This window comes from Gambusia affinis, linkage group LG16, assembly GCF_019740435.1.
Source record: "Gambusia affinis linkage group LG16, SWU_Gaff_1.0, whole genome shotgun sequence".
Classification (NCBI taxonomy): Eukaryota; Metazoa; Chordata; class Actinopteri; order Cyprinodontiformes; family Poeciliidae; genus Gambusia; species Gambusia affinis.
This window is the reverse complement of record NC_057883.1, coordinates 8,230,053-8,253,870: the sequence shown is the minus strand read 5'-3', so window position 1 is coordinate 8,253,870 and position 23,818 is coordinate 8,230,053. Positions and strand designations below refer to the sequence as shown.

Here is a 23,818-nt window from a genome sequence, read left to right as displayed (position 1 = left end):
TTTGCATGCGTGTGTGTGTGCGTATATGTTTTGGTCGGGTCGAGGGGAGAGTTTAGAGAAAGACAGCGATTCAGTTGCACCTATAGTGAATGCCGAGGGCCAGCAGGCGGTTAAGGAGGGGTTACAAGCTGAAAGTGTGAAGTGAGAGCCACTGAGCTGGAACAGTAGCCGATAAGGGCACACTCGATCTGATGAAGAGCTCCCCGTTGAGTTATCAGTCTATAAAGGCTTGAAGGGGAGAGGGGGGCTGTTTGTATGGTTGTTGGATGCTTTTGTGCACACAGTTAGGAATTGTCTGGTTTTTTTGTGTTTCTCAGTAGGCACTCTTGTGGGTTTATATGTCCATTTCCGCTTGAAATATGAGTATTTCCATACATAGTTCTCTGTGATGTAATTAGCTTCTTTCCCTACACTCCCTTATGCCTACGTTTGAGTCGCTTTATAGCCTCTGTCGCTTGCCAAAGTCTCAGCAGTTGTGTGGCTTCCCAATATCTCTGCGCACGTCCGTCAAACGAGTCCTTGTGCGCCGGGCCTCCTCCGCATCTGTTTATCTCATTGTATCAGTCCCAGCGGTAAGGGCATGTCTTCGGTGAGTCCCAGCCTGCCCATATGTCTGCGGTGATCCGTGAATAACTCACCCTGCCAGTCTCAGACCCGGTCCCCTCACGCTCCCCTTCCCACCCCTAATGCCTCCTCACTCAACTCCACGCTGCCACACACGCAGACTCTAATGCCTGCCCACGGTTAATTATGCACGCCGGTATGCAAGCATCCTCTGATGCATGCACCCTTACACCCACACGAGTATAAACACAGACGAGCCCAGGCACAAATTCCGCTCAGGTAGATAATCGAAACGGGCGCACAAAGACATCCACCTACTGCAAGAAATACACACGCACACAAATCCAATCGCACACAGATGGGCAATTGATGCAGGAGCAAATAAAAATGTTCACATGAAAGGCTCACGCACACACACACGCAAGCAGAAAGACCCTTAAGCGTCTTTCTCATTTGCTTGGGGTTAGAACACTAATGTTTTTGACACCAAACACAGCTGAGGGAGAGAGCTTGTATGGTTTAATAAAGCCTGGTAATAAGGGGTGAAGTAAATAAGAGTAAGGTTAATAAGCTCTGGGCGAGAAATTGTGTTAGAACACAACGGCGAGAAAGCGAAGAAACGCAGGTTCAGAGAGATCAAAGCCTAACATCGAGATTACTGCTCCTGGAAAATAAACCACAACAAATTGGCAGAAGGGAGAAACTTTTTTTTTTTTTTTGTATCCCAGATTCTAGCCATGATAGCATCAATTAGCACTTCAAAGCCACATAAGGGTTTTCCTCAGCTATCTTCGGATGCCAGTAGGCGTCTTTCACCCTTCCTGTCAATAACACTCAAAGTTGTTCTTGAGGGAGAAGAAGAAAAGGAGGAAGAGGCAAGCGTGTTTGCAGATACTTCCAGTCGAATCTGAAGATGTATAAGCCGCCTAATTGGCATCGTTATAAAGATCAACAGAGTGGTGGTTCTAAGATGTCAAGAAAAAAAAGAAGAAAAGAGGAGAAAAACAGTGACAGACACAGATTGACGGAATAAATTGGTGCGGAGACAAAACAGACGTGCGTGGGACTACGTTGTTTTTCTGTTGTATAGGATGAACATCATGCTTTTCCCAGAGCTGTTGGCAGGAGGATGTTATAATGATGCACATGACTTTATCAAAGATTTACATTCTGTCATAAAAAAATAAAATAAAATCATTACCATCATCAAACAACACGGGTGTAACAATGTCTTATAAGTATTCAAGGTTTTGAACAAAGGATACGTTGAAATAATATGACTTGAATAATCTGATAGCTTACTGTCTTGACGTACCTGTTGAAAACAAGAGTCTTTAACTTGGTGCTACAGTCATCTCTGGACTAAGGAAATGTAATTGGCTGTTTTTGAAAAGGAAATGTCCTGGAAAGAGATTCCTTAGAGTGGTCCCCAACCTTTTGGACCCGTTGTTTATTACTCATTCTGCTGCATGTTGGCGCGCAAGACGTAACCGACAGCTTCCGGTGTAGCATTTTCAAAATAAAAGCTCCTCCAGACTCAATATATAGAACGGACATATTTAATTATTTCTTGCGCGGCCCAGTACCAATTGGTCCACGGACCGGTGGTTGGGGACCACTGCCTTAGAGAGCGGGTCAGAATATCAAGTCAAGGAAGGACAATTGTAGACTCAAGAAGGATGCTTTATAAAAAAAAATAAATAAATAAAAAAACCCTTATACATCTGCTGTAGCACTTTCTTATTCTGTATTTAAATTAAGCAAAAAATAATGCTTTCAAATATCAGACTTTCTGTCTATTAAAAATTGATAGTCACTTACTTATATTCGTCTAGCAACCCGGAACAGGGATGAGAACAAACATGGAATCCAGCAACTCTGAATAGGAATGGAGCAGCAACCCAGATCAGGAGTTTCTACTTTATATACTTTAGAGCAGGGGTCACCAACGCGGTGCCCGGACACCCAGTCGCCCGAGAGAACCTTGTCAGTCGCCGGCAGAGCAAGTTCTAAAAATAGCCATTGTCATTAGGGAGCACTGCCAAAGAAATTATTTTATTTAATGTTTTTACATTGAATTAATAACATTTGTTTATACTTAGATTTTTTTTAAAAGCACCAAGTTATACAATTTTTTAAAATAAATTGCTTTACGCCTAAAACTCTTTTCTATGGTTAAAGTTCAGAACTGCGCAGACGCCTGCAGGATTTTATCGGAGGGCAGCAGCGCCTGCAGCTGTACGGCTGCACCCGCTCTGCCTACCTTAAGATTTTCCTTGAAGTAAAAAAAGAAAATAATAATTACTGAAATGTTTATAATCAAACCCTCTTTACAACAAAGTAAAGAGGTGTCCATGTCTTTATTATTTAGCATCATTTGTGTAAAAAAGAAAAAAAAAAAAAATACGGGAAAAAAGTGCGCTGCTTTAGTGATTTAGGTTTGTGCGATGTACACATGATGCGCGTTGGAGAGGTGGTTGTGCTCTTGCCGGTCAGGTGCAGTGATAGTTTTGTACCTTCCGATCTGACATTTTTATTTCGACATCTGCTTGTGTCAGCCAACAGGTGACCCGTCAGGTTTTAAGTTCCAGAAACCACAAAAAAAAGCTAATAAACCGGCGACTCACCAGAACAGTGCACTGTAAAGCTGACAGAAAAACCATACTGACCAGTAAGATTTAGGCTTTGGCGTGCCCTTTCACCCCCACAGACTCACACTGATGTGCGCTACATACAAGATGTTTTGGCACAAAATAACTTTTTCTTCTCTCCACAACTTTGTTAATAGTAAAGAGGATTGGATAATAAAAAATACAGTAACTTTTCTTTATTTTATTTAAAGGAAACTCTCACAGTGTGTACAGCTGCTGCAATAATCCAAACTCTCAGTCACTTGGGGGCAATTTAGAATCACACAGAAAAGCTCATAAAGGGAATCAAACTTAAAACTCTGAACTAAGAACTTCTGATCACATAATAGTAATTAACCATATCTGCCATGGTAAATCATTACTGATAACTGTTGTCAGTAGACCCTAATATTAATATGATCAGGCAGCATGTAATCATATATACATATATGTGTTATTGTTATAAAGGATGAGCCAAGAAAATGTATGTCTGTATCAAACAAGTAGCCCTTCGTGTTACTCTGTACCTGTGAAGTAACGCCCAGTCTCAAAAAGGTTGGTGACCCCTGCTGTAAAACATAAACAAACCAAATAAATCCAAAACCATAACTTAAACAGAACATAAGCCTCAGCAAAGCTCAAGCCCTGAAAATGTCTGCCATGTGGGACGAACACTTGGAGCTGATGCACATGACTGTGAGCAGGACTTGAGGAGTCAGCAGGTTTAAACATAACAGGACCAATGGAGCCCAGGTGTTCCCAAACAGCGCCGGACACCTGGGCCACTCCCACTTCACCTGAAAGACAGGGTGCTGAAAGGAACAGTAAAAGCGAGGCCCATCACAATTTTGATAGCGCTGTGCAAATCAGAGTTCACTTTGACAACAAGATGTCATCACTCCCTCATCAAACAGCGTAGCGTTAATCACTTCAGTCGTCTGCTAGTTTACATCTGACCCCACGACGCAGCTGACAGCTCAGACTCGCCGCCTTCCTGAGAAATGTGGAAGAGGCGCGAACGTCATACTCCTGGCCAATCTGATTGCCACTGATTGGGATTAGATTGCAATAAAGCAGCACTTGCTATAGAGAGGGTGTTTTGGTTTCTTCTTGCGCTTCGTCAGCTGTACAGATTGAGCCGCGAGTTCATTATCATGGAGAGGCTGTCGACTGTATATATGCGGAGTCCGATGGGAGACTTGAGGGAGGAGACACAAAGGAGGCGGAGGGGGAGCGGTAAAAGGAAGGGTAAATCAAAGCAAAGTTTTGGTAAACTTTCCTGAAGGTCGTCCGAGAGCGTGGCTGGAACGGCCCCCCGAGGGGGGTGGGGGGAGAGCGGGGAGTTGGGCCAATCAAAAGACAGCTTTGTCAACCAATCAAACGGCAGCCGGCGTATCATCTTCAATCGGCAAAACGCGCCTGCGGAATAAAAGCTAGGAAACGCGAGTGAGCGCACGCTGCACTCTCTCAGAAGGTGGGTTCAGAGGGATCCTAACCTTTATGTCTACACTTTATCAGTAACTGGAGGGATTCTGACCTCCACCGCTATTAACAGGCATTCTTGACACACATACAAAGACGAGCACACCAAAAAAACACTCTGTGTGTATCTTTGTTTTTCCTCTTTGCAACCTAACGTAGAAAATCTAAAACTCCTTCTCACAGCTACACACACACACACACACATGCCCGCATATAGACAGAGCTTGGTGCTATGGGGCTGTTTACATAAGGCCTTGCCCTGGGAAAGCACTGTCATGCTGCCAATGCTGCCAGCAGCGAAAGAGCGAGTGAAAGAGACGAGTTTGCGAAAGAGTGGGGGGAGGGAGATGGCGGGTGATGGAAGATAGAGCTTCGCCAGTCTGATGCGCCCATGGCCTCAGGGACCGGCGGTCACTCAGAATGAGGGATGAGGATGAAGGAGAGGGAGGGATGCAGAAAAGGGAATCTTACATGAAAAGAAAAAGAGTAGTTAAAGAAAATCTTCGCAAGACGAGGACGGATTTGGACGGATGAGGAGATACTCAGGGGCAAAGGGGGGCAGGGGAGGGAAAGATAGAGTAGATTCAAAAGGAGTAAAGCTGGCCAAACATAGAAGGGCAGAAGAATGGATTGATGGAACAAAGGAGGTTAGGAAGATATCGGAGGGAGAGAGGAGGACGGAGGGACAAGACAATACAGATAAAGACGGGAAGGAAGAAGAAAAAGATGGAGAGGAGGAATCCCAGAGTCCCCTCAGTTTGGTGCGGCTCTTCTTTTGGACTCCTAATCTATATGAACAAATGCATGGTGTTCACACGCTGCGGAGCTTCATGACTGCACATCGAGCTTGAAATAAAGTTTGTTTATTTAGCCCAAAGAAGATGGGCAGCGGACCTTTGAGGGAGTGATGGAAGATGTACCCAAGGTCAAAACCACTTAAGTGTGTCCCTCTTTCTTCTTATGTAACCTCTCGCTTTCTCTCTCGCTCTCTCTATCTGAGCCGCATACTAAGACTCACACGCTCGGAAACAGCACACACACACACACTCACACGGAAGCATACTAAAGCGGGCGGGAGTGTATTGATTTAGCACGGTGTGCAGATTCCCACCAATGCCCCTATGCACAGATTAAAGGATGGAAGAGAGGAACACACACACTCTCCATTTCTAGTACACACACCTGCAAACAAATGCACCAAGCCGGCTTTTGCTCTCCCAGCTTTTCTTTTATCAGCTGAGGTGTGGAGTCCTCATTATGTACAGTTTCTATCGAAAGTATTGGCACCCCACTGAACTTTTTCACATTTTGTCATGCTACTGCCGCTAACTTCCATGTATTTTAACGCCATCTTGAGCACACTTGAGTAAGGCTTTCAGTTTTATATAACTAGAAATCTGAAAAGACTAACCATTGTTTTCTAGTCAACCCTCTTTACTTTGATGCACCTAAAAAAAAGTCAGTGGAAGACGTTGCCTTCAGAAGTCACACAGGACTCCTCCACAAGGACACAGCAAGAACTTTAGTGGGACGATTTTTGATCGAATTTCATTCGTTTCTTAGAATGGCTCAGTGACTTTCATGGCTTTAGAGGTGGTTGTGCAAAAATATCGAGTGGGCTTGACTGCCAATGCACACCACATATTTTTATCATCAGAATTGATGTAAACATAGTGTTTCCCTTCTTATTCTCTGTGTGGTTCTATTGCATAAAATCACAAACAATCGCACAAATAGGTTTGTGGTTGAGGTGATGCAAAATATGAATAGGTTTATTGGGTGTGAATACTTTTGGGATGCATTGTGTGTTCGTTTCTAGAAACCTTTTGATTTTCTCAGATGGTGCCTCTTCCGATTCGTAACGTCTGAGATCTAATTCATGAGGCTTGTTGAGAAGTTTGCATGTGTGTGTGTGTGTGTATGTGTTTGGATGATGATGATCCACCTCCTGTACCCACAGCTACTTAGGGTTCTCAACATGCCAGCTGGTTTTCCCTACTGAGGGTCTGAACACACACGCACACGCCCACACACAAACACACTCCTGTGTCAGACCCTCTGTGTCTCGGCATTATCTGTCAACAGCGCTCCCCTTAATCTCCCTACAGGACCAACTCAGAGTGATGTTGTGTGTGTACAGTTAGTTGCGGTGGTGCGCATGTGTGTGCTATGACAGTGTGTGATATGTGCATTTGCTCTCCCAAGTCGCCCTATTAGTAGCCCTGCGGACCCTTAGAAATACTCTGCAACCTCAAAAGAAGTTCTTACTGGCTGCCGCCTTAGGGATCCTGCATGCTCTGCTCCATTAAAAGCATTTAAACTTACTTTTCTAAGCCTGACAGCGTTTCATTCATTTTTTTTTCTTCCAGAATTTTTACATTCAAGTATCAGCACTCTTGCCGTGTGTTTTAAAATCACGGCACAGATGCTTTCTCGGAAACTCTTATGATTCAGTCCTGAGTCACGGAAAAGAAAAGCGGAGCTTTTGACCCTGAAAAATGCGATAATAGGAAAACTGAATCAAGCATTTAAATCATGGCCAAAGCCGCTTAATACGTTCCGCAAATGTTTATCGAGACTAAACTCTGGCTCAGAGGTGACTGATGTTAAGAAAAGCGAAACACGATCGCATCAACGATAAAACGGTAAACATTTTGGGGGCTTTACCGGTGGATTATCCAGCTCAAGCAATTTTCAAGTCGGCAGAAGTTGCTTTTCACGCTGCATAAGCATGAATGACAACAAACAGCTTTTTCTGCAAGTAGGGAAAAAAAAAAAAAAAAAGAAACTCTGCTGTATCCACAGCTGCTGCCTGACTGCAGACAGAGGTGAAATCATTTAGCAGCGAGGGAGACAACCCCGCTCTTTGAAAGAGTTTTTAAAAAGCTCTGATCAAAGGCGTAGTCACTTTTTTTTCCCCCCAAGGTCTCGCTTTAAAGGCACAAACAGTGTGTTTTAATGAGATGCTATGACATAGGCAACACAAACCAGAGCAAACGCCATGATCCAAAAGTGGAACTGGTCAGGATTGATTGGAAAATGGATAGGGAGAAACGCAAGTCATTTCTAGAAGGAAGGATGTTAGAGGCTGCAAAAGATTTGAGACTAGAGTGGAGGTTCACCTCCCAGCAGGAGAATCACCCTAAACATGCATCCATCAAAAGCATATTCATGTGATAGAATGGTCCAGTCAAAGTCCAGGCCTAAATCTGGTTGAGAATCTGATGCTCACAGACACTCTGCGTGAAATCAGACAAAGCTTTTATTTATTTATTTATTTTTTTAGAAAGATAAATCAACAGAAATGCTTGTATCTAGATGTGCAACGCTGGAAGAGAAAGGTTGTTTTTTTGTTTGTTTGTTGTTGTTTTTTTTCAAAGTATTCTCAAAGGGGCCGGAATACAAATTCATGTTTTTGTTTCCAGCAATTTGTTCATTTAAGATAAAATTGAAAATGTTATGGTTTGCTGTGGCTTTGGAGTTTGAGTAGGAGCAAAGAAAGTCTTCGTAATCCAGTGAAGTTCAAACCACGCGAGTTTGGTAAATGTCATGCCTTGGTTCATAACATTTTTTTTTCCCAAGAGGGAGGAAAACTATTTCTAAATTGTGCATATCAACAGACAAGAGGCGCGAGAATCTGTCATCATAAACTTTATGGTAGCGGTTTTGCAAATTTCATGATAAATTCGGATGTATTCTTTGCGTTTGAGTTATAAAAAAATTCAACAGTATCTTTAAATGAGATATTCTTACAAATAAACACATTCAAAGGAGGAATTTGATTAAAAACAAACAAAACATAAAAAGAAAACACAAACAAATGTATTTAAAAGAACTTTGATTAGTTACCTTATGTGTTGCCGTCTGAGTAAGGTGTGCATGTTGGCTTAGGACAGAAAAAACTCAAGAGAAAAACAGACTATGACGTTTTGCTGCAGTATAGATGACAAACTGCATCCAAAATGAGTTTAATGTCACAGAAAGTCTCTCTTGTAGCTCTAAGACCAAATCCATGAATTTTAGGAGCTAATACCTGAAATACATCACAATAATCTTAAGAAAGTACCAGTAATAATCTATTTTTAAATTGAGTGCCACTTTTGTCCACTTGACAAATGGCTGCACCAGTTTGCCAAGACAACAAGGCAATAGGATGAGATGCAAGGTTGGGATTGTTCACACCAAAAACAAAAGGATGAGTGCTCAGCTTCTCTGAAGAGCACGCAACCTTTTATTACATAGAACACCAGAATGGAGGAAGCAGCATTTTAACCTACAGCGGGGGCTTTTTAGTATTCTGCCCCACTTTGTGTCTGCCTTTTGTATTTGTATGGGCGCCGTTTGCAAAGACGAGAGAGAGAAAAAAATATATATTTAACTCTGCAAGTGGTTTTCTGTCTGTTTGATAAATTTCTATTTGCTGCTCAGACAATGTTCTGTAATTTAAGATATACACTTTGTACCTCTGCACAACACAATAGGTGAAGAAGCTCCTTTTTAAAACAAAGTGAATCCATTCAGCTAAAACGGCCTTTTTTTCCAGTGGGTTCACTTTGCGCTGGTGCAGTTTTCCTGATCGTCTTGTTTAGAGGTGATTCTCATCACATTTCTTTTATTTGTTGCACTCAAAAGCATTTATTTTTTTTTATTTTTTTTTTTTATAATTTACAGTTCAAAAACCTCATTGTTGAGAGCATGCTGCTTGTTATTCAGGGCCCTCAGAAGTAGCTTCTGGCACAAAGAATGGAATAATCAGTTTGGTGAAATGAACACGATCTTATAATATTGAGCCGTGCTGCCAGCAACTTTTTCTTTTTCTTTTCTTCCTCTGAGTTGGCTGCCAGTTTGGCATGTCGTTCCAGGCAACTGAGATGAGAAAGGAGATTTAAAAATTCTATTCAGACAATACCTTAAAAATAAATAACATTAGATTTCTGAAGCCGTGATTTCTATAGTCAAAGTTGCCCGAGTAGTTTTGTGCAAATTTGAGCGAAAAAATAACAAACTGACGCTTCACTTCGAGAAGACGTATAACAGATTTCTGTCGTACAAAAACTCACTCATTCCAGTACGTATTTGCACCCATGCAGTTAGTAATTAGTTTTTGACCGTGTCATGAAAAAATTCCCCCTACAAATATTCTGTTGGGAGAACACAGTATGTCTAAAAAATGGATTTAATCGCACTTAACAAAAACGAATCAAACATGAGCTGGATGCAGTGTCCTGACACTCATGGTGTCACGAGTGTCATGTCCAAGCTTTTCAGTTCATTTGAGGTTGTTTTTTCCTGGACTGCCGTATTTGGTTTATGTTCTCATGTCCAAATTATTCAGTTTTATACTTTGTCTGCCTAGAGAACATTTCTGAAGTCCTGGTCGTACATACTGTCAGGCACACCTTTGCCTGGCCTTCGTGTTTTCGTGGTAAAGGTTTCGCAGTCTTTCGTGTGGTCTTAATGATGTGCTTGGTGAGTTGAAGCTCTCTGTCAGCTGCCAGCCCTGTGGAGTGTCGAGCAGCTGACATGTTGTTTTAGACATCCACAGAAATCTCAGACAAGAAAACCTGGCTTGTAAGATGTTTTCCACTGGTCACTGTGGACTGTTTGGGATTTACTATGACATCCCCTTCTTTTTTTATCACGAGAGGCACTAAGACCGTACTGCGACTAAAAAAATATATCTATTTTTCTCTTATACAACATGGTGACCAACATCACCACCACCACAGGATGTTTTAGTACATCCTGTCATATTGTTTCATTGAAGATACAATGTGATATGTTTCTTCATGTTTGACATGTAACAAAGTATTTCACTAAAGTATTTCACCTTAGTGAAAGCTTATTTTTTCCAGTATGTAGTGAAAAGGCTGCAGGATGTGCTTCTCGCTCACTTACCAACTGTGATTCTGCAGTGTCTTCTCCATAAACTGTCCAGTTGCTGCAATTTTGCTCATCCAAGTTCCTCCTTTAGCGTTCCTCATCTTGAGGTTCTAAATTAACATTAAAACGAAAAGTTTGATATTTCCCAGTTGATTCAGAATCACCGATATCTGCATTTCTGTGCATTAACAAATAGATTTTTTTATATATATATATATAGTAGAAGTTTTATTGGTAAAATAAGATTTTTGATTGTTTAAGGTTATCTTTTTTATTGCTTTTATCTTCCTTTGTGGTCAGTTTTACTTTAAGTTCTTCTGAATCCCAGGAACTGAGGCTAGTCAGGAGAAATTAGATCTTATTTTATGCTCAACGTTAAAAATTGTTCTCCCCCCCCCCCCCGCTTGGGCTATAATTTTTGTTCCTTTTCTCTTTTTTTTTTTGCGTCCCTTTCTTTTCTTCTCCCCAGGCCTTATTACAGGGCTGAGCTGTGTAATAGAAATCCTAATGGTACCAGAGAGCCTCACACGATCATGCTAAGATCAATGTAACATGACAGGAGGCTTTTTGGCCAGGTATTTATAGACTCCCCCATTATGGCCTCTCGCTTTCTCTCACGCGGATGATTCATTATGAGGAGAAAATCAAGTTACTCGGACTGCAAGTGTGTGTTTGAGGCATGTGTGTGTTCAAAGGGAGCAAAGGAGAAAAGTGGAAAATATAGTCAGTGCGTTTTAATACCCCACCTATCCATATTCAGCGTCCGCTCAGGTGTATGTGTGTGTTGGTGTGGCCATCTATTACCGTCTTCCACTCCCCACTTTGTGCTTCTTCCGCTTAAAGAACCTTCTTTTGTTTTTCTGTATATGCCTTCTCTAATGTGAGAGAAGAGAGAAACGGGTCGTTCAGAACTCACTTAAAGACGCGCTTTGCTTCATGTAGGTGCTGCTTCCAAGTGTCACTGAGGGAGAACATTTTGGAAAGAGGGGGCTGCTGGGAGAACAAGTATGAAGGAGTCCAGTCGGCTAAGCTCTATTTATAAACTTCATGGTTGCTGATTGGCCGCGGCATGCCTGCCCTTGTCTCCATTGGCTAAAAACGCATGGCAGACTCTTGCCTAGGTTTTACTCTCAAGCTCACCATCAGACATGCACCTTTCCTCTGCACCAGTTTATGCATGCATGTGTTCTAATTAGCATGGTGCTAACCCCCTGAGTTGTGACTTACAGTAAAGACTAACAATATATTTATCCACCTCTATATCACTCTCTCTCTCACACACACACACACACACGCACACGCACCCATGCACGCCCACAAGCGGTAATCTGCTACAAGCTTGCTGAGAGGCATCCCCCTTTCCTACTTCCTCAACGCTCTTCCTTGTATCTCTCTTTCCCTTCATCGCTTCCCTGTCACAAACATACACGCTCCTCCCAATCTCCTTTTAAAAGAAAAGACTTTTAAGACTTGCAGACTTTTTTTTTTTGGAGGGGGGGGGCGTAGCTTGGGGGTTTTAGATGGTGTGTAGCTGTCAGTGTGTGTGCAGCACCGTAAATGCACGCGTACGTGGAAAGTGTCGTGTTTTTTTGCGTATCCCCGTGTGTGTGAGCACATCAAGATGGGGTAAAGGCTTTAGGGTTTAGACGGATGAGGAAGAAGGGAGAGATGAAGCATTGTGCGTGTGTTTTTTTTGTGTGTGTGTGTGTGTGTGTGTGTGTGTGTGTAATGTGGGTGCCTGTAAGAGGCGGTGACGGTGGAGAAACAGCAGTGCTAGCACTGCTTAATTAATCAACATCAAAAGGCGGCATTAAAAATGAATGCGACCCGAAGCAACAGTTTGGCTAAAGTGAATTATTCAGGCATGGAGCGAACGACGCTGCCCAACATTCTATTAAGAACTAAAATCTTGATGTTTTTCCTTTTCTTTCTTTTCCGTGCCCCTCTTTAGTCTCTGTTTGCACCATCAAAGTTTGCTGCTTAGGATCAATGCGCGCATTGCCAGGGGAATATTAGGCAAAGCAACTCTCGGCCCACTTCTCAGGCTCTCCTGTTTGAGCACAATGCTATTAGTCTCAGTGCTGACCACTGTTACGGGCCCTTAGTTCCAAATTAGGGCTCTATTCCTTTTTCCATTAATTGCATTCGAGGAAGTGGTTTTCGGTTAAATGAAAAAGTCGCTGAAGTCACTGAGATCTTTAGCCTAAGTGAAAATCCATTCGCTTTTCCATTATTTAACTGTAATTTAAGTATCTGATCCAATCACGGGGGATTAAAGTCACGATAATCAACATTTTAATCATGCATTAAGCAGTCGGTGCTGTCCATCGTGGGTCATCCGTCTTCTCTATTAGTTATTCAGAGTGGTCTGAATAACTATATACAATCAAATATTCATTATTTTTTGCACAATCCAATTATTTTCAAGTCGTTCAAAAATTTTTCATACAAATAAAAATCTGAAAAGTGTGGTTTGCATTTGACCAGCTCCATGACTCTGATAACCCTTAACGGTGCGAACGAGTTTCTTCACGAGATCTGAAAACGCAGCCTACGGGTCAGGGAGTCATTTCTGGGGATGTTTAAAGTAGTTTTAGATAATAAAACAAGATTGCAAGCTCTGCAAAATTGCAAACTTAGCGAGACGTGGTTGTTCACTTAAACTGAGAAGTCGAGGAAGGACAGCCTCATTCTGAACTCAGGGGCATATGATAACTTTGGAGGAGCAGCGGAAATCTACAGCTTAGGTGGGACAGTCGATTAATCGTACAACTATCAGGTGTGAACACCTGATAGTTTAAAAGTGTGAAAAGACAAAAAGTGAAAACATATCCGAGCCCTGTTCCAGAATCCCTTTGCAAAGATCTGTGTGTGTGGTAAACCTACATTTCCGGCTCTAGCTGTTCATGCAGTGACAATCACACAGAAACGGCAAACTCATCCAGTGGGAGACTTCCTGATGAATTCCACGCTGTGGGTCTTTTTTGCTGGTCCATGTCGATGCAGGAGGGAAGTGAAGTGGGGCACCTGGCAGGTAGGATGCAAAGGAGAGGTAGATATAAGAAGACCTCCAACGTGGCAGCCAAGTCAGCAGGAGTTTGTCTGCATTTCTTTCATTTTGCAGATTTTTCCAGCAAAATGTAACAACTTTTTTAACGCGTTAAGCCAATTAGTACTTCCCAGAAAATTAAGCTATTTTACATTTGACTCAATGCATTAAACTGTTTCGTCCTTCATCTTCTTGATTCGTCATCTTGATGTCCTTCAGAGAGACGCAACACTGAAGGATATCACTGTAGGTGCTACGCATGAAGATTTGTTGTTTAGCTTCATATAAGCATTATTTTATTTTATAACTCAACAGTGTTAGGATAATTTAGCGCCATAATTCATTCATTTTATTTTATTTTATTTTATTTTTCAAACTGTGATGATATGCTCGCAAATTCTCTCCTTTCAAAAATTAAGCACAAACGCCCAGCTGCCTGATTAGGTAATGGCATGCTCAAGGACAATCGCTTTTGGAAATATTTGTCAAAAAAAAAAAAAAAAAAGCAAAAGTATAGCCCCAGTATTCTGGGTCTGGTCCTACTGGGTCCACATGGATGGGAATGCTTGTGTGTGTGTTGGTTATGTGTATATTCTGCAACACTTTGCTCAGCGGTCGACAATGTGAGTTCACCTTCTCCCCAGAGTGACAAAATGGAAAACCATGCTGGGTAGATGTGTGTGTGTGTGCATGTGTGTGTTCGTACACTACCCACATCTACGTTCAGGCAGCTGGAAGTGTACGTGCGCAGTGAAAAGGAAAGGCTAGAGGCTTGGAGTGTCTTTCTTTCTTTTTCTCCCTTAGTGAGTGCCTATTTCTAGATCGGTTGGAGGGTCAAGGTTTGGCCACCGATGGAGAAAAGCTTTGCTCCCATTTAAAAGGGAGAAAAAAAAGCCCCCGATCTCTCCCTCTCTCCCGCTCTCTCTCTCTCCACAAAGAAAAGAAGTTTGAACATGAATCATCCTTTTAAAGACTTAACCCTCACTCTGCTGCAGATCTCCTTACACTGATCCTTTCCAAAAGCCGATGAGGTGACCAGCGATGAGGCCAAGTCTAACTGGTAAAATGGCGGCTAAAATGCATCTCGGATCTGCAGTTGATGTGACTTTTAACCTGCATAGCTATTCACAGAAAAGTGATCCTTGTGGCAAGACAAAAAAGAAGCTTGATATCATGCGGTAACAAAGGCACAATGCTGTCAAACTCGATATGAAAATTTTCAGTTAAATTCATTTCAATTGGACAGCCTTAGTTGGGTTTACAAAACAGTCTCACCTTGAAGGCGAAACTCGCATATGGACAGAAGAAGGATTATACAGCAGGACAAGGATCCAAAGCACACCGCCGAGCCTGCCTCGGAAAGGCAGAAACAAAAACAAATAGAATAAGGTTTTTAAACTGGCCTATTTAAAGTCTGTCCTTAAATCTGACTGAGATGCTTCTGCATTACCCCAAACAGTCTGTTCATGCTCGAAACGCCTCTAACGGGGTGGAATATGATAACTTTTTTTTTTTGAACTACCAGCACATTTTAAAATAAAACACTTGGAAACTTTCAGCTGTCACAGTTGCTGCTCAGTTTATTGCGTAAGCACCCGAATCGGGCAGAGACAAATGTGCAAATCGAACCGTTTTACTTATGAGCACGCGAACCTCGGACAATGCTGACTCGCAACCCGAAAAAGGACAGAAAGCCATTCGCCCGACGTATTTAATATTCACCGTCGGCGTTCATCAATTCAAGGTCAGTCGAAAAGCTTTGGAAATTACTGCTGTGAGAACGCCGAATAAATCACAAACTAAGCAGAATTTGAATGACAGCTACCACCAACTTCCCAACCCGGTGCCACGTGCAGTGTGCAGCCTAATTGCCATCGTTACACAAACTGGCATCACCTGGCGGATATTTAAAACGCGAATAAGTGTGGGTGGCATAAAATTGCCAGAAAAGTCCTGGAAATTACTAATGCAGCCCCCAAGGTGGTAAAATAGGCTGCTCTGTTTGGAGGGCTTTCATTAGGATGGATTTACCAGCATTAGTCAGTTGCTTTATTTGGGGGGTGCAGCTAAGGTGATAGTTGCTATTTCATAGCAGAACTGGGTGATTATAATATAATGATGAATTTTAATGGCGTATTCAGCCGCAGCCTCCTCTCCGACTTAGCTCGGCTCCCGGCAAATAAGATCGGGGGGCCTATTTGATGGCGTAAATTCATAACTCGGTGAGGCATTTGCATCGACGCTACTGTGATGGATGGACTCCAGACAGCTGTAAGAAAAATATAACTGCGGGGCATCTTTTCACAATTTGTCCCCTCATACTTTTAGCTTTGCTCTGTGAGGGGGTTGGGGGGGACAAGCCCTCTGCACACAACAGCGACTTTTTGGATGAAAGACTTCTACCATCACAACCACAGTTGCTCCGAGCTCAGTGGAAATTACAACCAAGGTTGAATAATGTTTTTTGTTGTTGTTTTTTTGTTTTGGTCATGGTGCTTGAACACTCTGATTAATGCTCATAAACACCACGGCAGATGGGAAGAGAGAGAATTAAAAGGCCGCGAAGGAAATTTGGGATGAGGACCACGATGGAAACAAATCATGAGAGGAAGAGAGAAGCGGGGAGGATGGGCAAATAGAGGCAGGAGGTGGAAAGGGACACAGTTACACAGATCACATGAAGCTAGTTGATGACAGAAAGAAAGTACAAAAAAACAAAAAACAAAGAACAAGGCAATGAATTCTTGGTTGTTGGACTGGATCAGATTGGGCTAACCTTCAGACCTCATAGTTAAGAAATACGAGAACAAACCACAGATGGAGACCTGAGTCTGCAGCTTTGAATCAAGTAGCAAAAATAGAGACTTCAGGATGGACTCGAGCTCATGTGCTGACCAGTCGAGAGTCCAGCCTGCAGTCTCATGAACAATCTTTATGTCGTGTAATCATCGGAGAGAGTAAGCTGGTAAGTGTAGGTCATTTGATTAAGTGATTGGTGGTAAGAGTCCAGTTCTCACAAGCTGGTTTCCTGACTGTTTTAGACTTTTCCCTGCTTTCAACAAAAGTGATTCAAATGGATCTATAGAATAAATTCAGGAATTTCCTGCCTTTTACCTATTTCTACTTATTTTCCTTTGACATGAATGCATATGTTATTTCTACTTACGATGTCATTAGGGTTTTCACACCTGACGTGGTCTTGTTCTCGAAAGTCTTTACTATTGACAAAGGTTCAAGAGTTTACTTGAACTTGACCCTCAAAGATTTCAGGCTTGACTCTGATTAGTCCTTGAAATGCTTGAGGCTTGCCTTGAATTGTCCCCTTAAAACTTGAAACTGATTCTGCATTCAAAGACTTGAGATGTGAGACTGAATCGGGTATAACCCCCAGAGATACTGAGCCCTGACTTGGCTCTGGTAAAAATGACCATCTCTGTTGCAGACCGTAATGTTACCATCCTCCATTTGTTTACATTTATAGTTGAAGTAGAATACTGCAGAAAATAGGTTAATTAGATATTTAAATCCTATCACGATCTGGTTAAGTTAATCTACTAATGCAGCTTACTTATTTAGCCTTTTAGCCGATTTAATGCGAGTTTTGATTAAATCTTCCTACTTTGAGACACTTCATCATAATCTCTGTCTTCATAGCAGCTCCCCCGTCATTTTCAAGCAACGTTTCCGTCGCAACAAACTCCAAAAGCTTTTTTTTTTTTTTTTTTTTTGGCCTCACACAAACAAGTGTAGGTTTTCCCTCTAAAAATATGATGTGACAAAAGCACTTCGGAGGAATTTCCAGAGCAAGTCAAGTCCGATGTGCTGAATTGCAAATGAAAACTAATGTGCCGCATTGGGGACTTCAAACGACTTTGAACAGACTCTTAAAAAACTGACGCCCTCTGTTGTTTTACAGCGATGCGTCACGAGTGAGTCATACATTAAAACTTACCAAAGGATTGCAACTCACGAGTAAACAGCTCGGTTTATTGCGAGGGGCAAAACTCATGCCCAAAGTCGACCTTTACAAAACAAATGCAAAGTTTCCTGTTAAACTCACAGCTTAGACAGAAGCCAGATTTACGTGGTTGCCAAGGAGAGCATTTGTTCTCAAATGAGTTGTTACCTTGAAAGTAGCAAAGGTGACATCACCTGAACGGTCTCAAAGAGTTCAAAAAGTTTCCCCATTCAAAGGATGCTGTGTGCTGCGCCTTTCGTCAAGCTGACTTCCACCAGGTCCTGACAAAGGGAATGCATTTGATGTCCACACACTGAAACTGGTTACATATATATATATTCCATGGAAGTCTCTTCTTTGTTCCACAGTCAGCAATCAGCTCAGAGTATAAAGTGTAATGCGACTCACTCTGCTTTAACGTCAACATAAGCAAACATTGTTTCTTAAATTCACTGTTAAGGTCAGTGGTGTATTTTTTATGTTTTGGCTTCTCTCTGTCAACATTTTAATCATCCGTGTATCCATATGTGAGAGCAACTTTAAAAGTATATTTGCAAAAAAACTGTAAATCAGTAATGCACAATATGATCTTACTGCTTGTCTTTAAAAAGTAAGAATCTCCCGAACGGATGCTAAAATAACACAGAAATTATTACTGCAATATTAGTGTTATCTATGGCTTTTAATGTTCTTAATTTTGGCTCTGATACACAGACTTAAGCAATCTCAAACTTTGCATCAGGTTTCAAGAGCTTCATATTGCACGTGATTTTAGGGGTTTTGATCTTTAAAATTAACGCAGGCTTAATAAAATGATAGCAGAAGGTTAATTAGTTGCTACTATTTTCTCAGACAGTGAGCCTGGGGTTTCTTCCTGACCAGATCTGCCACTTGCTGTTTGCCAGCTGTAGTTGTAAAAGGACGTTACCTTAGAAAGAGACTTTCTTCTTCTTACCAGGGCCTGAGAAAACAGCCACTTTCATCAGGAGCTGGTTTGCCGAGTCATCGAGACCAGTGGGCCAAACTGTTGTGTTAAAACTCACATTAATTTATTTTAATATCACACATGGCAAAACGAAGGCACCATTATTTTTTATTTTGCTGAATTCATAAACATCATTCCCAACTTAGGTCTTACACAATGTCAATCTCAATATGGTGAGGTGGGATTAGAAAAAACTAATTCTGGTAGTGATGAGATTGGAGGACACAAAAAAGCATACTGTAACTAAACTGAGCAAAAAAAGAGTTTTAGATTTTTGTGGGTTTTCTTTTTGTTTGTTTGTTTTGTTGTTGGAATTAATTCTTCATTGATTCTCTGAACCAACTTTGTTTTCCACAACCTGAGCGCCAACTCAGAGCCTTAGCGTCACAGTCAACAATGTTTAATCTATTTATTATACTGTTTTCATGGAGGATCTTACTGCTTGGACACAGAGGAGGTTATGGTAGAACTCAATGTTTGGAGCAAGACGTATTCCCACCACCTGGTGATATTCAAAGACTGACGGTGTTTTAAGAAAGTCTTAAACGCTGTTTTGTGGATTCAGCAGAGAATATCGACCGAAAGCACCTCTCCGCTATGCATTACCCCCATTAACTCTGTGACAGGTGACATCAAACTAAAGAATGGCACTTTGGTTGTTAAAAGAAATGCGGATTCTCCCTGTTTTGAAAAGAGAAGTGTGCTGCGCAGCTGCCTTAAAAAAGTGAACGCCTTATCTTCAAACTGAAATACAGTTTATTACACCATAATAAAGTAATCCAGTTTGCAAAAAGTAGGTCACCATCATACGCGGTTCCCTTCGAAGAACATAGCTTTGCTTAATTCACGGCGCACATCGTGTTATTCAGCTTCAAGCACTTTATAATCAGAAATATACAAAATCAATGAGGGTTGCTTTAAAAGTGTGTATTACACTGCTGATTTTGTAGCATTTGATTATTTTTTTATTCAATTTTTTTTTTTCACAAGGACTTAATGAGGCAGCAAAAGGATCCTGTCTGCGCAAACTGTTTGAGGATGGTTCCACAAAGAGCATATGCAAAAGTGTGCATAATCTTAATGAAATGAAATCCAGGCAGGGAAAATATAATTTTTTGTGGGGTGGGGGGAGGTTTAGAGCGTGGAAAAAGAAGAAACATTTCAAAGAGAGAGGAGAGCAGACGGGTGGGGGTTGGAATTTTGAGAGATCAGTAGCAGGCAAGACGATGAGAAAAGAGGGTTTGGGCACAGTGGGATTACTCCAAGATGTGGTGAGTGGGAGACAGGAATACAGAAAGACAGCGAGAGAAGAGACATGTTGACAGCATCAACTCTTTTATATTTTCTGTGAAAAATGAAGAGGCAAGAGACGTCCTACTGTTTGATTTACAGCAAATTGAGGTTATATCCACTATATTAAATAAACTAGGGGTACTTATTAAATCTTTTCTCTTCTTCTGCGCCCTCCCCCCCCCCTCACCACCACTTTTATAAAAACACATATTATAAAACGTCAAAGAATGAATTATGCTGAAAAATGACTTTTGTGTTCCTTTTGCCTTTCTCCACACATGCAGCACCACAAACCTGGAAATTGAAGATAGTCATGGGAAGTTTAGTCAATAGAAACTTTAATTCCAAGAGTTTACATAACAGTGGCTGTCGCAGCAATGACCCAGCAAATTTACCCAAGGTCAGACCATGGCTCGTTTAAAAAAAGCGACGAAGAGTTGCAGTCAAAAAGCATATTTGGTCCAAAATGAACGTGGCAGGCTGCATAGCTCAGGTAAGCAAAGCTGAATCTGACAATCTGACGATACTTTATCAATAAAATGTAATTTATATACATTTCCTTCCAAAAGTATTCATATCCCTTGAACATTTCCACATGTTGTCTTGTTGAACCCAAATACCCTGATGAATGTGAAAAGAATTCAATGTGATGGACAAACAAAATATACAGAATTATTATGAAGCTCAGGGGGAAAAAGAGAACAAATGTCCGTTTGTATCCGGCCCCTTTTAAATCTGATGCCCCTAAATAAAATCTTGTGCAGAAAAGCTGCATGGAAGAGTAAAGTACAGGACAACGTTCCCAGATGAGAATAGCAAAAGTTATCAAAATTCTTGCGACTAAGTCAGAAGCGAAGTTTTTCCAGCAGGACAACACCCACTAACATACAGCCAGAGCTATCTATGACGGCTTTGTTTGGATCAAAGTATTTCCATGTGTTAGAAACGCCCAGACAAGACTGAGGTCTAAATCCAACTGAGAATCCTTGGTGAGATTTGAAAACTGCTGCTCTCAGACATTCAATCTGACTAAGCTTGACTGTTTTTCTCCCAACTCTAAAGAAAGGGGAAATTTACATTCTCTGAAAGTGCAAAGCTGACAGAGCCTCAAAAGACTTGGGCCCAGAAGGGTGAATAATACATTTTTTAGTCGTGAAACGATTCGAAAACCATGTACCATTATTTCTACCACTACACAATTACGCGTCACTTTGTGTTGGTCGGAAATAGGAGACCCTGACAAAACAAATCGACATGTAAAAACGTCAAAAAAGTTTTAAAGGATAACGTATATATATGTGACACCAAAGTGGAGATGTTTGACTGTCATAAAGAGCTCCGGATTTTTTAAACTTACCACATCATATTGGCAGAAAAGGCGCACTGCAGCTGTTAAACGCAGCGTTGGAGGGCTGATTATCTGACATTGTCTTTCAGCAGCAGGATCTAAGAAAGCCCCTAGCAGAGTTCACCACGAACCCCTCTATATATTAAAGTTTTTCAGAGTGGAATTTGAAGCCACCCGTTTGACAGCTGAAGCTTGACTGAAATTGGGTCATGCATCAGGACAGTGATCCCAGGCGCAGCAGGAAATCAATGGGAGGAAAGACGGATAGATATATACTTTATCGATCCCATGAGGGAAGTTGTTTTCACCGCAGTGGCTGGCAATAAAATAACTATCCATAAGGCAAAAGACAATAATAACATACACACAACGGTCAAAAACCAACAATATTGGCAAAAAAAAAAAGGATTTAAAACTTTTTAAATATGGATGCAACAGATTTTGATTTTTATAGCTGATGTGTAGAGACGTTAGCTGAAATGTGTGTCAACCTTTTTTATATAACTTACAGTTCTAGAGGATTTTTTTTTTTACAACACTGCTGCCTCAGCCTTACCAAAGTCACAATTACCGTCATACATAAATGTAAATATCGTAAAATTCCTTGAAAATATTTCCAAATTATCTCCACAAAATTTGTGATCCCATTGCCCAAAAAAAATCTCTAAATCCTAGAGGGACTGAACAATGTGAAAAGATGTCTAATTTTAAGAACTACTTAAAATGCACAGACACCTATTTGTATTTATCAATACATTCTGGCACCGCCGGCCCTTTAAGAACATTCAGGATCTTGTTTTGGCCCAAAACGAAAATGAGTTTGACACCCTTACTTTAGGAAACTCAACTTAAACAGTTAACATGATGTTAACCCATAGATTCAGCTTTGTTTTTCCTAAATACTGTAGTTATTCAGGCATCCTACATGATTCTACCAAAGTAAATGTTAAACATTTTTTTCTTACATCCTGCAACACAAACCCCTGATCTGAAACTGAACTGAAATATTTCATTTTCTTGAGGGACTCAATCCGGGGAGGCAAACGTTCATCTCAGAAACGTCAAACTCCTTCCAGAGTGAATGATTCTTATTGTGAAGAAAGTAGCTGATTCTCCAGAGATTCCCTGGCAATAAAAGTGTCTGTTCTGGTCCGCTTCTCCATGTGTATTGCGTTCCACCAGAATCTGTCCCCACGTTTTCTTTTTATTTCAATATCAAGCACCACGTGTTGTCTTGTGTGTGTTTTCCTCATGTGTTTCTATGTAAGAACACATCTAATAAGGAGAATCACCTCCTTCTGGCTTCACATGTGGAAGCAGCTGCAGACCTTCGTTTGTGCATCAAACACACCAACAAGCCTCTTTGATTATTCTCCACCCAGTTAGCTACTCAACTAGTCCTCCAGCTTACAGTCAGTAATGTTTGTGTGCCTTACAAACCGAGGTTTTGTGGTGAAATAATGATGTTGCAGCTTATGTCGCACCTATACAATGGAGCCATTATCTAGAAATGCAAAATACAAGAGAAGATACAGAAATACTTTCTAAACAAGTATGGAAATATATATTTTCCATCTGATACAGGAAAGTTTTAATCAGTCACTAAAATACATTAATTGATGTGTCAAAGCAACATTAGAAACCTGTTACTTACTCCAAAGTTCCTTTAATCCTTTCCCATGTTTTATGGACATCTTCTTTCACATGAATAGGTTATTTTGTAACGTTGTATGAAGGTAAGCTAAATTCCTGTTTAGTATTATTTTAGTAAATTTAAAAAAAGTAGAACAGAAAAATTCGAAAGTAAAGAACAAGTCCAGCGATTGTCCAGTAAAACTTAAAATTTAAGTTGCTTTCCATTAGTATGTACATTCACATTCAATAAATATTGAATAAATTATAATATATGTTCCAATAAGACTTGTGCGCCAGATTAAAAGTATATTTTAAAAGTGAATGGTCTTTATTCATATAGCACTTCTCTCAATGCGCTTTATACTGGAGCTGCATTCAATTATTTACACACTCACCCATACACCAGTAACACAGATCGCTTGGATCAATTCCTTACCTTGACGCACATAGACATGTGAAGAAGAAGAAGGCTGGAATTTAACCTGCAACCTTCCAATTTCAAGATGTCTAAACTGGCAAAAACAACAACCTTTTAAACACTCAAACATTTCAAACGCAGACTTTTGTATTAGAAATGTCTTTTTTATGGCCCTGATGTAGTATTCTCAGGTCAAATATCATGGTTTCATGAGTTTTAAGTGAAAATCATCATAATTACAAGAAATAAAGGCTTGAAAACAACCAATTTTGTATAACTAATTAATTTGATGTGTTCCACTTGGTGAATTAAGTCACTGAAGTTAAATTTTTTAAAATCATTTTCCAATATATTGAACAAGACTGTACATTGTGTACAATAGTATTGCGGTTGTTGTCTATTTAACAGTTATTTTAACACCAGAAATGTCCATGCCAATTCTGACCACCAGGAGTGGACATTAGCATTTTATAGACTCTAGGCTCTAAATTCAAATTTAGCTGAAAACAAGAGATGGAACAATGGACAATAAAGAAAAGGACCAAAATGAGAGTGGAAGAAATTTCGAGGAAG

At 40.8% G+C, this 23,818-nt stretch overlaps 1 protein-coding gene and 1 long non-coding RNA gene across 5 annotated transcripts in view; one reads left to right on the top strand and one right to left on the bottom strand.

Annotated features, from left to right (window-relative positions):
- Nucleotides 1-23,818, top strand: part of efna2a (ephrin-A2a) — a 107,746-nt gene that overhangs the window by 56,876 nt on the left and 27,052 nt on the right. The window lies entirely within an intron of this gene.
- Nucleotides 8,532-13,580, bottom strand: LOC122845780. Its single transcript, XR_006373133.1, has 3 exons — nucleotides 13,446-13,580; nucleotides 10,575-10,669; nucleotides 8,532-9,542 (listed from the first exon to the last, which is right to left on the bottom strand). It is a non-coding gene; the product is annotated as an uncharacterized LOC122845780 (long non-coding RNA).